The sequence below is a fragment of the Cotesia glomerata genome, linkage group LG2 (genome assembly GCF_020080835.1).
Source record: "Cotesia glomerata isolate CgM1 linkage group LG2, MPM_Cglom_v2.3, whole genome shotgun sequence".
NCBI classification, from domain to species: Eukaryota; Metazoa; Arthropoda; class Insecta; order Hymenoptera; family Braconidae; genus Cotesia; species Cotesia glomerata.
The window spans coordinates 7,365,814-7,381,172 of NC_058159.1; the positions used below are offsets into that span (position 1 = coordinate 7,365,814).

Sequence of the window (15,359 nt, forward strand, 5' to 3'; positions counted from 1 at the left end):
TGCTTTATAATAAAAATAGCTAAAAACAAAGAAAGAATTCAATTTGGATTCTTCCGTGCGAATTTAGTTTCTGAATTGCTACCTAGGTAGGTAGCCAAATTCGGACCGAATGAGGCTTAGATATTCACCAGCAAGTGTGGTTTCCAAACCACCGCCTAAGTCGGAAGCCAAGTTAGGCCCAAACTCGCGACTGCATTACTTCCGGGACGTGGGCCAACTTTGGCTTCTTGGTTCGGCGCGAGCTTGGAATTCGGCATGCCTCATTCGAAACGAACCACCGCCGAACTTAAATTTCTGGTCGGGAAAGCGCAGGTGTTGCTGTTTTTTCAGATATATGTATAATGTAATTGCCAAAATTTTTCCACTCGCAATTAACAACTCTGTTTGGTTTATTTGTTGAGCAAAAAATACGAGAAGTCGAGAGCAAATCTGTTACAGTTAAAAGGCGAAAAACGATCGCTGAAAGTGGTTAGACAGGGTTTTATGCTCGTTATTATATATATATATATATATATATATATATATATATATATATATATATATATATATATATATATCGTGTCTAGTCTAGTCGTACAAGTGTTTTTGTTAACTTTTATTCAGCCTTGGCTCTAATCCGGATATTTACGATTCATCCTCGATCGTTTCCACTTATGATTCCAATGTAAAATATATAATCGGCTTGACATTATACTCTACTATCTTATTACTATTAATTACGGCCCTAACATTCATTTTTATTATTGAAAAATTTAAAATTTCTATTAATAATCAGGAATTAAAAAATTAGTTTTTTTTTTTTTTTTTTGAAACAGTGGCAGGTTTTTGTAAGTAATTCATTTTAGTTTTTAAAAACAATTTATTGTTATCTATTCCGTTTAGATTTTTAAAAATTTCTTTCATTTGGAATCTCCCACATGACAATGTCGACGTAGATAATAATTGGGGAATTTCCCGATTATTAACTTTCAGATTGGGAATTATAAAAAATAAAAATCAATGTTAATTACTTTTTTAGATAATTAAACTGACACAAAATTAAAAATTGTTAATTTTTATTATAATAAAAATCCCGATGCCATCATCTTTTGTTTTCAACAATTTAAAAATTTCGTCTACTTGAAATTACCCACATTACAATCTCGACGTAGATAATAATGTGAAAGTTAAAAAATTCGAGTATATATACCCTCAGTTGTTTAATTCCAATTTTCGTCGACGGATTGATGTAAGTATTAGATTTTTGGTAACTTATTACTTATTACACACCTATATTAAATTGTTCCTGCTTAACAATCATCAATTTATTTTTAATTTTTCTAACGGATAAACTTCATCGAAAGTTACAATGAAGACTGCTGATCATTTGATTTTTCTGTGTGTTCTTTTTGGAACCTCTCTATCAGGAGAATTTTCGTCACCAGACACCGAAACTGAGCTCGACAACAACTCTGAAGTCGTCACAAATATAAATGGTGAATAAATTTATTTTTTTATCTGTAAGTTTTGATTTGATTTTAAATATACTTAAATTTTGAAAATGAATACACACAGAACTCAATCGAATATTGACATTAATAATATTATCTAAATTATTTATTACAATTTTTTATGATCTTTAAATAGCAATTGAAAAAATTGTAGAGACATCGATTGACGTTTCCAACATGTGTGATGTCTTAGGGATTTGCTACGACGTAAAGTTCGTATCTACACTTGCTAAAAAAAAGCACGACAATATAGCAAAGATTGAATTGAATTCAAAAAGGCAGCGCCAGTATCTCATAATGTAATTATAGTAAAGGATAAAGGATTTATTTATTAACTTTCATTATAATTATTTAAATTACTTTCATCCATGATATAAATAATAATTTAAAGTTATCAGGAACGTGGACCAAGGGTAAAAACAAATGTTACGTTTTCAAATGTTGCAACGTTTCGTTGTTATTTACAACTTCTTCAGGCAAGATTTGAGGTTAACATTTATGTAATAACAATAATCTTCTGAAACACTTCATCGTTAATTAAAGTTATAAATGAAGGAAAAACTACTTAATATAATACAGTATTACTAACAAATTTAAGAGTTTCACTTGACAGCTGATTTGAGTAACATGTTTTTTGTTTATCAATTAGTTACTTGGCTGATAAATGTTATACTTGCTCTTAAATTTGTTAGTAATACTGTATTATATTAAGTAGTTTTTCCTTCATTTATAACTTTAATTAACGATGAAGTGTTTCAGAAGATTATTGTTATTACATAAATGTTAACCTCAAATCTTGCCTGAAGAAGTTGTAAATAACAACGAAACGTTGCAACATTTGAAAACGTAACACTTGTTTTTACCCTTGGTCCACGTTCCTGATAACTTTAAATTATTATTTCATTATAATCTTATTAACTTTGATTCTAAGTGCTCGGGGTTCTATTACAACAACAAATACTACAGCTTCCCCAGGCTGGCAATGGCCTATATCAATGGTCGGCTCGGTGCTCGCTTTTCGAAAGAGTGGGACCCGGGTTCGATCCCAGCACGGACCAATATTTTTCAGTGATTATAATTAAAAATATGTGCGTTACGTTACGTTGCCAGCCTCTGGAAGTAGCAGAGATAGCCGGGCGGCACACGTCTGACTTGGGTGATCACACATTTAAGCAACAACTTGAATGGGTGACCACTCTAGTCAGCGTAGGCTAGCGCGAGGGATCTCTGCACACTAGGAGAGGGGCCTAATGCTCCAGTGGTCGATAAAGAAGAGTTTCTTATCAATCACTGTAGACTTAGTCCAGCTCCGACTGTACTATCATGGGTTTTCTCTGTGGTTTCACCATGATTCTGTTCCAACAGCCTGAGAAGGTGAGGTTCAGGGTGAATACGGTACAGAAAGCACAAGTTGGTCCACAGCCGCAAAAATTAAAAGTAGAAATGAAGTGTCGGGTGGGACTTGCTGAGGTCCAATATGAAAAATAGAAAAAGCGTAGAGCTAGGAGAAAAAGAGGAATCAGCCTTGTAAAAACCGAGAGGTGTACAAGTAAAAGCATAATAATAAAAAAAAAAAATACTACAGCTTCCCAGGCGGTATTTGTCGATTTTCAGAGGACTGCTTATCAACATCATATGCTATAATCAGGGATTTGTAGAAGCGCAGACTTTATTAAAAACGGAGAAATTTTATCATCAAAATCCGGAGTTACTGCCAAGTTTGTTCAAGACAAAAGCGCAACGAAAAAAGATCAGGGAGTTTTTTCTGGATATACTATTATGTACCATTGTACGTCTGTCGGAATTCAATACATGACTACGTAGTGCCGGGAAAACTACTTGCCTATGAAAGTTGGAACAATTGCCATGTTCCAGTAGAAAAATTTAAAATAAATCGATTAAAATACGAGGTACGTAAAGATAAACACTGTCCTATTAATCACAATTCTAATAATTTTGTTCTACAGCTACTGGTAGGATCTAACTTGGAATGGACAAGCTCTGTCTACTACCTTGATAGCCATTTACGGAGGTCATCAAGAAAATGGGTTACTCTACCTGATTTGCCAAGCTAATCACACTAGTCTATCAATCGGGGTTGGAAGGTTTATACTAAGACCCGCTTTGACGTTGTAGTTCAGAATTGATTGTTACTTGCATGTTGATAATTTAAATGTATCGTTAATAAATAATAAAAAAATTAATTCAGAGAACTAAAAACGAATGGTTATTTGTAAAAAGTGATGCAATAAATAACTTTTGAAATTAAAATATTCATTGATTAAATAATAAATTGATTTATAATCTGGAGTATCATAAACAGAGTATTTATAATAAAATAAAATTTCCCAGGAGGGTAAAATTAAAAATAGTTGAAAACGATTACAGCGTCGCAGTAGATTGCCAAGTGAAATGGTTCATGACAAAACTCACCAACCGACAACCAGCGCAATACTATTATATGCCAACACACGTATAAGAGCTACAGTAGGAGCAATAACACACCAATGTATGGACTATGGACATCCCTTGCTCGTTCTCTCTTTTCCTCTCTCTCTTTCTCTTTCTCTTCTATTTCCAGTGTTATTGCATTATTATTGCACCAGAGGGTTCCCTCGCGGGCCAACAAACCACGAGATTATGGCGGTGATTGCGTGCCGCGCCCACGATTATCCCCCTTTCCACGCTCTATCGAGTCTGTACTCAAGCGAGTCGCCTCATACTCGCTCACGATACGCCTGCTGATATATCCAGCATAACACACCACGATATGTATACAGCCTCACTTCCAAAAACAAAACAATGTAATTTCATTTTTGTCTCTTCCTTCTCTACCATTCATTTTTTACATCATTCTCGTTTCCATTACATCCATATCCATATTTTCATTTTCATTTTCGTTCCTCTGCTGTCCAGTCGCATCAATATTTCAAGCCTTGTACCCTATATTCATCCCTTGAATCCCTTGATCCGAAATAAAAATTATATTTCGTTTCAAGTATTTTAAAATTCGTAAAAGCTCTATTTTATATTGAAATTATATTCAGAATAATTATTTTAGTTTGCAGAGTAAAGAAAATTATAAATGAATATAGACTTACTTTTTTTTATTGAAGGGTGTTAAGTCTGGGTTTTTGTTTCTTCTCTAATTCCCCCGTGTCAATTTGCTATTTATTCGTCGAGTTAACGGTAGTAGAGTAGATACTCACCCCGAGTTCCAACTCCTTCAGATCTGGATCGAATCGCGAGGGTCGAGGGTGGCTGGTGTTACTTGTACCTTTGTAGTTAGCGCTTTGTTTCTCCTCAACTCGAATTTCTCCCAGTTCTTACTGAAAGTCTTACATTGCGTTAAACTGAACTCTCTGGTACTTGGATGAGATTTACAAGCTCATTTGCCGGAACGGGGAGAATTTAAAACCCTCTGGGCTCCACATCGTGAACGTGCGAGTCTGGAAATAACACAATAAGCCATTAGTTGAATTACAAATTCCTTTCAAATCGACAAATGTATAACTCTTAATAAAACCATTTAATCATGAGATTTTCAATTTTCTAAATTAAATTCTCACCACCCTGCTCTGCCATTTATATTCCCAACACTTTGCCCCGACCCTTGACATAGACGCCAACCGCTATACTATAACTTACGTTACTACTTGTAGTTATAGGGACAGAATACTTTTCAATTTCTTTTTAATTATTTTCAGTCTTTTCATTTTTAACTTCCCACTATTAAAATTAATATTTTTCAAAAATTGGGAAGTTATGTTAGAAAAAAAATTTTTTTTTTTTTTCAAAAACCATGGCAGGTTTTTGTAAAGTTTTTGTAAGTAATTTATTTTAATTTTTAAAGATAATTGATTGTTATCTATTTCGTTTAGATTTGTAAAAATTTCATTCATTTGGAATCTCCCACATGACAATGTCGACGTAGATAATAATTGGAAAATTTTCTAATTATTAAGATAAGTAACTTTTATGCTAGGAATTAAAAAAATTAAAGTCAATAGTAATTACTTTTTTAGATAATTGGACTGACACAAAATTAAAAACCGGTAATTTTTATCAAAATAAAAATCCCGATGCCATCATCTTCTATTTTTTACAATTTAAAAATTCCGTCCACTTAAAATTACCCACCTCGAAGTAAAAAATTCGAGTATATATACCGTCAGTTGTTTAATTCCAATATAAAATTATCGTCGACGGATTAATATAAGTACTAGATTTTTGGTAACTTATTTCATATCTATATTAAATTGTTCCTACTTAACAATCATCATTTTTTTTTTATTTTTCTAGCGGGTAAACTTTATCGAAAGTTACAATGAAGACTGCTGATCATTTGATCCTTCTGTGTGTTCTTTTTGGAGCCTCTTTATCAGAAGGGTTTTCGTCACCAGACACCGAAACTGAGCTCGACAACAACTTAGAAGTCACAAATATGAATGGTGAAAAATTCTTTTTTATTATCCTTTTTGATTTGATTTTAAATACACTTGAATTTTGAAAATGAATACACACAAAACTCTATCAAATATTGACAATAATAATATTAATTATTGACAATAATAATAATATTAACAAAATTATTTACTACAATTTTTTATGATGTTTAAACCGCAATTAAAAAAATAGTAGAGACATCGATTGACGTTTCCAACATGTGTGATGTCTTAGGGATTTGTTACGATGTAAAGTTCGTATCTAGACTTGATAGATAGATAGATAAAAAATTTATTTGGCTCTGGAACCTAAGCTCCCTCAAAGCTTTAATAATAATTTGTTTGACATATTCGTATACGCCGCACAACAATAATCAAAGAGAGGAATTATTAAAGTAGATACTAGCTTAATACGTAAACTTTCACTAAATATTTCATTGTTTATTTTTAGTTGTGCTAGAATACTCATAGCGCGATTGCACAAATTTGTTACTTGATTCTTCCATGAGAGAGTACTATCTATAGTCACCCCAAGGTATTTTACAGTGCTACTATAAGGAATAGCACACCCCTCCACAAAGATTGTGTCGGCTAGTCTGCACTCATCACTACTAATTTTTGCTCTACTTCCACAAATAATTGCTTTCGTCTTCGAAGGATTCATTTTTAGATGATTAGTTCTGCACCAATCTGTGATTTTTATTATTTCACCGTTAAGCTTGTTCACACAAACACTGATTTGAGAAAGATGGCAAGAAAGGTATATCAGTAAGTCATCAGCATAGAATAAGTATTGGCAATCTAAACGTTTAGCTAAATCTGTGATGCATAGTGAGAATAATAACGGACCAAGCACACTTCTCTGAGGTACACCACTTACAATTTCTTCCCACGACGAGTTACCTTCGCTAGAGCGTACGGACTGCTTTCTGTTTGCTAAATAAGATCCAATCCAATCAACAGCTGAATTCGACATGTTCATAGATGACAATTTACATAATAATCTTTTGTGATTAACAGAATCAAAGGCCTTGCTAAGGTCAAACGAGATCGCAATTAAAACCTTTGACTCATTCACCGCTTGTCTTAAATCGTCACAGAACTTTACAATGGCAGTCTGCGTACCCAAACCTCCACGAAATGCTGTCTGATATTCATCGAAGTAATTATTGTCATTGATATATTTAACAATTTGGTCATGAGCACACCGTTCCAAGGCTTTTGACAAGTTTGGCAATAGCGATATAGGCCTATAATCTTCACAGTTTACTGGATAAGCCTTTTTTGGAATAGGAATCACATGTGATAGCTTCCAATTCTCCGGAAAGACTCCTGTAGTTAATGACACGTTGAAGAGGTCTGTAATTGCTTGCTGAAAAAAAGGCAGCACACATTTATATGACTTGATAGAAAAGCCATCTGAGCCACATGAATTTGATGTCAATCTCATAATTGATTTTCTAACTGTTACTGTGTTCAATTCTGTGAAAGTGAATTCTTGCTAAATACTTGCTAATTACTTGCTAAAAAAAAAGACGACAATATAACAAAGATTGAATTGAATTTAAAGGCAGCGGCAATATCTCATAATGTAATTATAGTAAAGGATAAAGGATTTATTTATTGACTTTTATAATAATTTTATTAACATTGATTCTAAGTGTTCAGGGTTCTGTTACAACAACGAATGCTACAGCTTCCCAGGCGGTACTTGTCGATGTTCAGAAGACTGCTTATCAACATCGTACTCATGCCAATCAGGGACTTGTAAAAGCTCAGACTTTATTAAAAACGGAGAAATTTTATCATCAAAACCCGGAGTTACTGCCAAGTTTATTCAAGACCAAAAGGCTACGAAAAAAGATCAGGGATTTTTGTCTGGAAATGACTGGGGCGCACCATTGTACGTCTGTCGGATTTCACTTCTTGACTACGTAGTGCCGGGAAAACTTATTGCCCATAAAAAATGGAATGATTGCCATGTTCCAATAGAAGAATCTGAGGTTACTCAATTATCCTACGAGGTACATAAAGATAAACACTGACCTATTAATCAAAATTCTAATAATTTTGTACTACAGCTGCTGGTAGGATCTAACTTGGAATGGAAAAGCTCTGTCTACCAACCTGACAAAGCTATTTACGGAGGTCATCAAGACAATGGGTTACCCTACCTAATTTGCTGAGCTTTTGACATCAGTGTATCAATTGGAAAAATTGAACCTCCTTATTACAATACGTGCTCTTTTTCTTATGGTTTCAAAGTCCATACTAAGACCCAGTTTGAGGTTTTAGTTCAGAATTGATTGTTACTTGCATGGTGATAATTTAAATGTATTGTTAATAAATAATGCAAAAATTCCATTTGGCCTCACCCGAAATGGAAGATAGATTTAATATGATACAAAATTCTCTTTGTTTTCGCTATTACAATTTATTGTAAACCAAATTTTTAAATTAATTACAATAAAGAAGTTCTACAGAAGTTTTCTTGCTGTATTTACTATTTGGATAGTTATCTTGGAGTAGTTCGAAGATAAGCAAAACCTATATATGATTTTTTAATAGTGAATGATAAATTGTTATGTCTACTAGATTCACGGTGATATGAATATTTTGATCATAAATAAGTAAAAAAAATTAAGTTAATGAAAAATATTTAATTTAAGTTATAATATCGAAGGTTACAGAGAAAAAAAATCAATTTAATCTGCATCAAATCAAAGGCAATTTCATGAACTTTCACATGAATTTTTCAAAAATTAGCTATCTTTTTTAAATCAAAAGTTATTCATAAATGAAACCACAAAAAGGTGATTTTCACTAATTTGATAATTTTGAAGAGCTACTACTTCGAAATTAATTTACTTATTTCGTCCATCCTAGGATTCATGCGAGCTAATTGTCCAAGGAATCTGTGTACCAAATTTCATTAGGATCTGTTGAAAATTCTTGATAGAATAACATTCATTAGTCGGTTATACTATACATTACCTGAAAATGGTTCAATAGACCTCTCAACTTTCATAAAATATCTAAAAATTGACAAAAAGTTAATGTTATATCCGTCAAATTAAAGGCAATTTCATGAGCTATCACATGAATTTTTCAAAAATTAGCTATCTCCTTTCAATCAAAAATTATACATCAATGAAGAAACCGAAACGTGATTTTCACTATTTTGAAAATTTTAAATAGCCGCCATTTCTGAACTAATTGGCCGATTTTGCTCATCTTGGAACTCGTTCAAGGTAATTATCCAAAGAATATGTGTACCAAGTTTCATCAAGATTAGTTGAAAACTTTTGCAGATATTCTGATGACAAGGTTGGTATAAATTTTTTAACCAATGGTATTTTTGGAACTTACTTGACTAATTATGACGTATGACAGCAAAATCAGGTGAAAATTCCATCATGAGGACTAATGCAATAGTTAGATTTCTAACGAAATCTACCTAAAAATAATTCAGAGAACTAAAAGCGAATTGATGTTTGTAAAAAGCGATGCAATAAACAATTTTTGAAATTAAAATATTTGTTGAATAAATAATAAAATAGATTTAAAATCTGGAATATCATAAACAGAATATTTATAATAAAATAAAATTTCCCAGGAGAGTAAAATTTCCAAGGAATTTCAAGCCTTATACCCTATATTCATCCCTCGAGTCCCTTGATCCGCCTCCATACCAACAAATCCCTAATGTCCTAATTGTTAGTCACCGAATTATTCATTTCGTAAATTCTCCAAATGTTGAATCAGCTTCAATCTAATACAATCATACTTATCGTGTTTCGGGTTTAGTCTTTAGAGAAACTCTTGAAATTAATAATTCTTGGTGGTATAAATATATGTGTATTCACTTGCTGACTTCCATCAAAGACCCAGCGAAGTTTCTGGAAGATGGAAGCGTAAAACTGATATCAAAGATATGCCTGGGTCCAGTATTCACTATCGAGCACAGAGAATTGAGGATTGAGTATTATCCATAGATCTGCAGAGAGTAGAGCAGAGTTACGGTAACTTATCGCAGAGATCACAAATACAAACCGATCGGAGATCTCGAGTTGCGATTCATAATCCCCTAGGGCCAGAGGTCACGCTTCGTCCGGCCTCCACGCTCGGTGGCATAATAAATCGTTTCGTGGAACAGAATCGTCCGGAAACAACTTTTGTATACGTGTATAAATATTGTAGGCATGTAGCCATCCAGGTATATGCAACATACATGACATACAGTTCTCTCTATTCGCTATTCTCTACTCTATATTCAGTATTTTATATGGATGTACACAGAAAGAGAATACGATCGATAATCGAAACGACTAGGACGTCGTCGTACATGTTGTGCACCCAAAGTCAGCTTCTATTGCCCGGGTTTTCAGTCGTTTCGCGGCCTAGCTTTCATGTGTACTTTTATTAAACATATTGTGTATACACTCGGGTACGAGAGAGCTTGTTGTCGACGTTTTACCTTCAGTTATTTATTTTCCTCGATAGCGAAAGCATATTGTTATCCTGCTGTTTTAAATACTAATATGATGCATACGTTTTCGTCAATAGCTCAATGATCGATTTTAATGTTTGGCTTAAACTCAACCTTAAATTTTTTCTGTCTGGTATTTTAGATTTAAATTGAAATTACTTTTTAAATTATACCGGAGATTTTATTTAGCATTGCGTGCAGTGGTATTATAGAATAAAAAAAATCCGGTCGGTCACAGTCGTAAACAATCGAGTATCGGGTGTAAGGAAGGCGAGGGATCTGATCTTGTTCCTCGAACCGCCTCGAGAAGAAAAGTATTTTTTGATTAGCCTAAGCGGGCCACATATCATACTTACCTTCGCCTGGAGCCCAAAAAATAATCCGGTCATAAAAATAAAGACCCGTGCTCAAGACTCGAGACCGATTGAAATTCAACAAAAAGTAAAAATCGATGAAAAAGTTTCAAGAAAAATAAAATAAAAAAGATACGGGTTTAACGATGAATGATACGTACGTTACAAATCACTAAAGTTATTTATCGGGTGGAATTAGGCCCGTGTAATTAGTAATAGCCCCCAAGGCAATTATAATCTCTCTTTGATGCTCACGTGTAGATGTACGGGTCCCTCAAAGGAGTCGAGCATGTGTGTTATCCCGCGGTGTATAAATCAGGCTCTCAAATCTACGAAATAACCGTGACTACATTCACTTTATACTCAACCTCAACCTCAACCTCCGCATCAGACTCTATACAGTATCTATAGTCTCTATAGAGGTCTGCCTCTACAGATTTTGATCCCATCGAGCTCCAGAGCATCTTATCTTGCGTTCCTGTGCAGAGTACAGTCGATTGCACACACGACTAAAGAGCCAACCTCGTTTCAGGATCCACCATCAACCATCATCCATGTATCAGTTGATATATAAATATATATATCTCACTCCTCACCTCTCGCTCGCTATATATGCTCACAAAGTTAACGTTGATTTCTCTTTGTCTTTAGCATCGTCACCCCTCGGAGCTTACAAACTCCTCAGCCTCTTTGCTCACCCCTATCGGTCGTCTGTACATACACTGTACTCTCTACTGCAGATACACTTGATCCAAGTACTAAAGCAAACGTTGCTTCGTCAGAACTTCTGATAGTTTGCGATACACGTGTACATAATCGGATATGATGTAGTCCGCGGATTCACGCGCCAACAACACCACTGACTCTGCATTACTGAATTTATTAAACTTTAACTACGCATAGTTTGTTTAATGATTAATTGTTCCAAGTAAGACAATAATAACAATAATAATAATAATAATAAAGAGCAGTAAATGCACATCTTGTACATACTAAATACAAAAAGACTTTGAACAACACAAGTAAAGCTGTCGCGGGGTGATTAAAATCATCTGACATACGTGGCCGCAGGCCAAACGTCTCGAGGGTTAATTAAAACCTATCTAATTATTTATAAACAGTCATCTTCTTCGCCAGGCGATAATAAATGTATTAACGGGGTATATTACCGAGCTCGGTTTCAATTGGCAAGTCCGCAGGAACGCGAGCCTCCCATTGGCCTCAAGAGTTCATTTAAAGAGACAAGTCCGCGCGGACTTTCTGCACCTTGTATGATCAACAGCGCCATCTTTCTCACTCAGTGGGTGACGCCCAAGTCGTTTTCTCAGACTCTCAGCTCTCAGCTCGGTTTTCTCAGTTCTCAGGTCTCTGGTCTGTTCAGCTCGCGCTCTACTGTGTACATGTATATATATAAATACGAGTAGAGACTCTGTATCTGGTATCTGGTATCTCGGATTCTCGCCCCCTTTTATACATCCTTATATAAATGTATATATATGTATATTGTAGTAGGTATATGTACCAGCGGTTCTACTACAACACTGTGTATAAAACGGAGTGTACTCGGTGCTTGACGATCCTTAGCGTCGTATCCTTAAAATAGCGTCCCTCACACTACACCATAGACCTTAGACCGTACGTATACGGGAGTTCGAACTCCCTCGTCCTCAGTCCTCGTCCTTTCCACATCGGCGAGCTCAATCCTGCCGCACGTAATCTGTAAATCCTCGAGCGTGGAGAACGTACAAGTCCAGTAAGTTCGTTCTACGGAATCCTCACTCTGCTTCTTCTTCTTTCTTATACATCTTATACATCCCTTGGTACTCGGACGGATAGAACTTCTTTCTAGTTTGAGAATTCGGTCTTTATTCACCCAACGTCTTCCTATTCCAGACACAACTCGCTACAAGTATATAATTCTAACCTACAACATCTCTTCTCTTATTTTCTTATTCTCTTATTCCGAGACACAGAATGGTTGAATGGTTCGAGCGATGGCCGCCAAGCGTCGCTATTCTCTGCTCTGTATTCGGTGCAAACTAATTTTGGTATATAAGGAAATACTTTATGTGTATTTTGTCTCTTGTGTACGTTGTCTTACTCGGTTAATGTTTATGTTAACTTTTGTACTCTTCATTCTTATTCTTATTCTCCTTTCTTTCGTTATTTTTTTTTTTTTTTTATTCTATTTGGCTGTTTCTTTTATTTTGGTTTTCTGGTTCTGTGAGCAGACCAAAAGCACACTACACAGAGTCTTATCCTTGTCTGGTTGAATCGACTACTCGGCGGGCTGTCAAGTGGAACGAGAGATTTCTTTCAGCGCCGATAAAAGCCTCGCCTCGGTGCCCAATATTGATTCGGCTCTAATCCGAAGAGACCCTCGTCATCGGTAAAATAAACCGACGAGTAATAACTTAAGATACTCCCGTAGACGCCGGCCATATGTATGTTCTCGACGATACCACTACATATTGCATGTATTCTCATCCCATTCCCATTCCTTCAGGTCATTCATGCTATGTATTATCGATATTTGGATGTTATTTTTCCAGTATTACCGTCTAATCCCAGCCAATAACTAAAATAAGTAAAAAAGTACGAAATACTCTTTTAATAATGAGAAAAATAAAAAGCTCTTATCTTTTTTTGTAAGAAAACACACACAGACGAAATTTAAAGGGCGCTAGGTGATGATGACACCTGAATCATGTGTGGAAGCCAGTGTAAATCAATAGTTTTGTTGAAATACTTTATTTGTCCAGAATTTCTGTTTTGGTCGAGGTTGTGTTGTCGGTCTGGCTCTTTTTACGCTCGAGATTTTGTTGGTCAGTGAATTCAGTTTTAGTTTTTTCGTTTTGCTGGTCAGCATCAGGATTGTACAGCATCTACTTGGAGATGAAGACGGAGATAGAGCGGAGAATCGAAAATCGGGAGTTGGTTGTTTTGGTTTCACAGAATTTAATGTCTCGTTTCTGGTTCTTTGAGGATAGAAAGGAAGAGGGAGGAGGGTAGAGATAGGACGGTTTTTGTGTAGCATCGGTGAATGTACAGCGGTATAGCGGTCGGGTGGTTTCTGACTCGGCTCCACGGATCGGTATTGTGTGTATGTTTGAGGTAACAGTGTACACTAGTTCTTGATTCTTGGGTGAATTTAGTTTAGTTTCGGAGTTTCGAGTTCGGTGTATATTTGTAGATCGTAGACCGTATTCCTACCGGATAGGAGTAGAATAGAGCAAAGTAGAGTAAAGTGGAATGGAGTGAAGTAGTCGGGTCGAGTGGAGAGTCGAGAGTAGAGAGCTCACTGAGTTCACTTTGGATAGTGTGTGTGGAAGAAATACCTCACGTCCGGTACAAGCTCGATGTCGATGCACGCCTCCTCTACCTACTACCTACTATCTATATCTCTCCTTTACTCACTCCACAGTGGAACGTAATTCGCAACGACGTTTCGCATTGCATGAGCCACAGTATTTCGTTCCGGTCGTGCTCAAGCCAGAAAAAGATCACCAAGCTTTACGATTCTTAGAACCCAGATCTAAATTTTATTTCTGCTCAAAAATTTTATTTTTGCCTAAAAGTCTTTAAGAATTTTATAAATTATTAATACGAATTTTTTTATTAAGAATAATTTACTATTCAATGTTTCAAAAATAATTATTTTACAGTCGCTGTTTTTGGAGCGCTAATAAATTCATTAGCGAATACTTTGTACAGTACAGAGAACTGTAAATAGTCCCGACAAAATAACAGTGCTAAATATAAATAATAAAATACAATAGCAATAATAAGAGTAATAAGAATGAATAAAATAAAAGTAGACGGGTACGTATAATAGGCAGCGAATAGCCGGAGAAAGGCACGCAGAACTGAATAAATAAAAATTCTAGATGAATAATAACATAATAATAAAATAACAAAATACTGCAAAGAATAAATAAAATACAATATATAATATATAATACTTTTAAGTTAACTTACTCGGTTTTAGTTTAGCTTGTTTTATTTAGTATTCTTTACTTTGTCGCTGGTAGTTATCCGACTATTGCAATAGCGATGGCAATAACACTAGGTCTTCTATCCTCTATTTCGCTAACAAGACAGAGACACTTTAATCTGCGTTTTAAGTCACGTAACGTTTCGCCGATCCCGTGTACCAGGAGGTGCCAAATGAAAAATTCATTCTCAGTACAGTATACAGTACGCTACATAATGCTCTACTTCGGCTCGGGGATTTACTTATTTGTAGTTTGTTGCTGAAACACGAGCAAACTAAACAAAGAATATCATAAAAACTAAAATAAACAATAGCTTGCAAATAACCTGAGCTTAAAAATAAATACACGGGTTTTTTTTGCAAATAATTTACGGTAGGAGAAATTAAACCATTTATTTGCTTCAAAAAACGAGTCATAATAATAATAATAATGATGATGATGATAAAAAAAAAAGTGCCAGCGTGTGTTAAAACACTAATTTTTCTCGTGTTACAAATTGAATTATTTATATATAAAATATAAATGTGTACCAGAGTGGTATCCGCTTACGCGTCGACAAAATATGTATGAGTGTATAAAAATATCAG

General features: G+C 34.9%; 1 long non-coding RNA gene across 1 annotated transcript in view; it reads right to left on the minus strand.

Annotated features, from left to right (window-relative positions):
* Nucleotides 1-15,119, minus strand: part of LOC123259325 — a 103,909-nt gene extending 88,790 nt beyond the window's left edge. The window contains exons 1-2 of the long non-coding RNA XR_006508219.1: nucleotides 14,756-15,119; nucleotides 4,592-4,939 (exon numbers count right to left, since the gene is read on the minus strand). This is a non-coding gene — a long non-coding RNA (uncharacterized LOC123259325). The remainder of the gene's footprint in view (nucleotides 1-4,591; nucleotides 4,940-14,755) is intronic.
* Nucleotides 15,120-15,359: the final 240 nt, after the last annotated feature.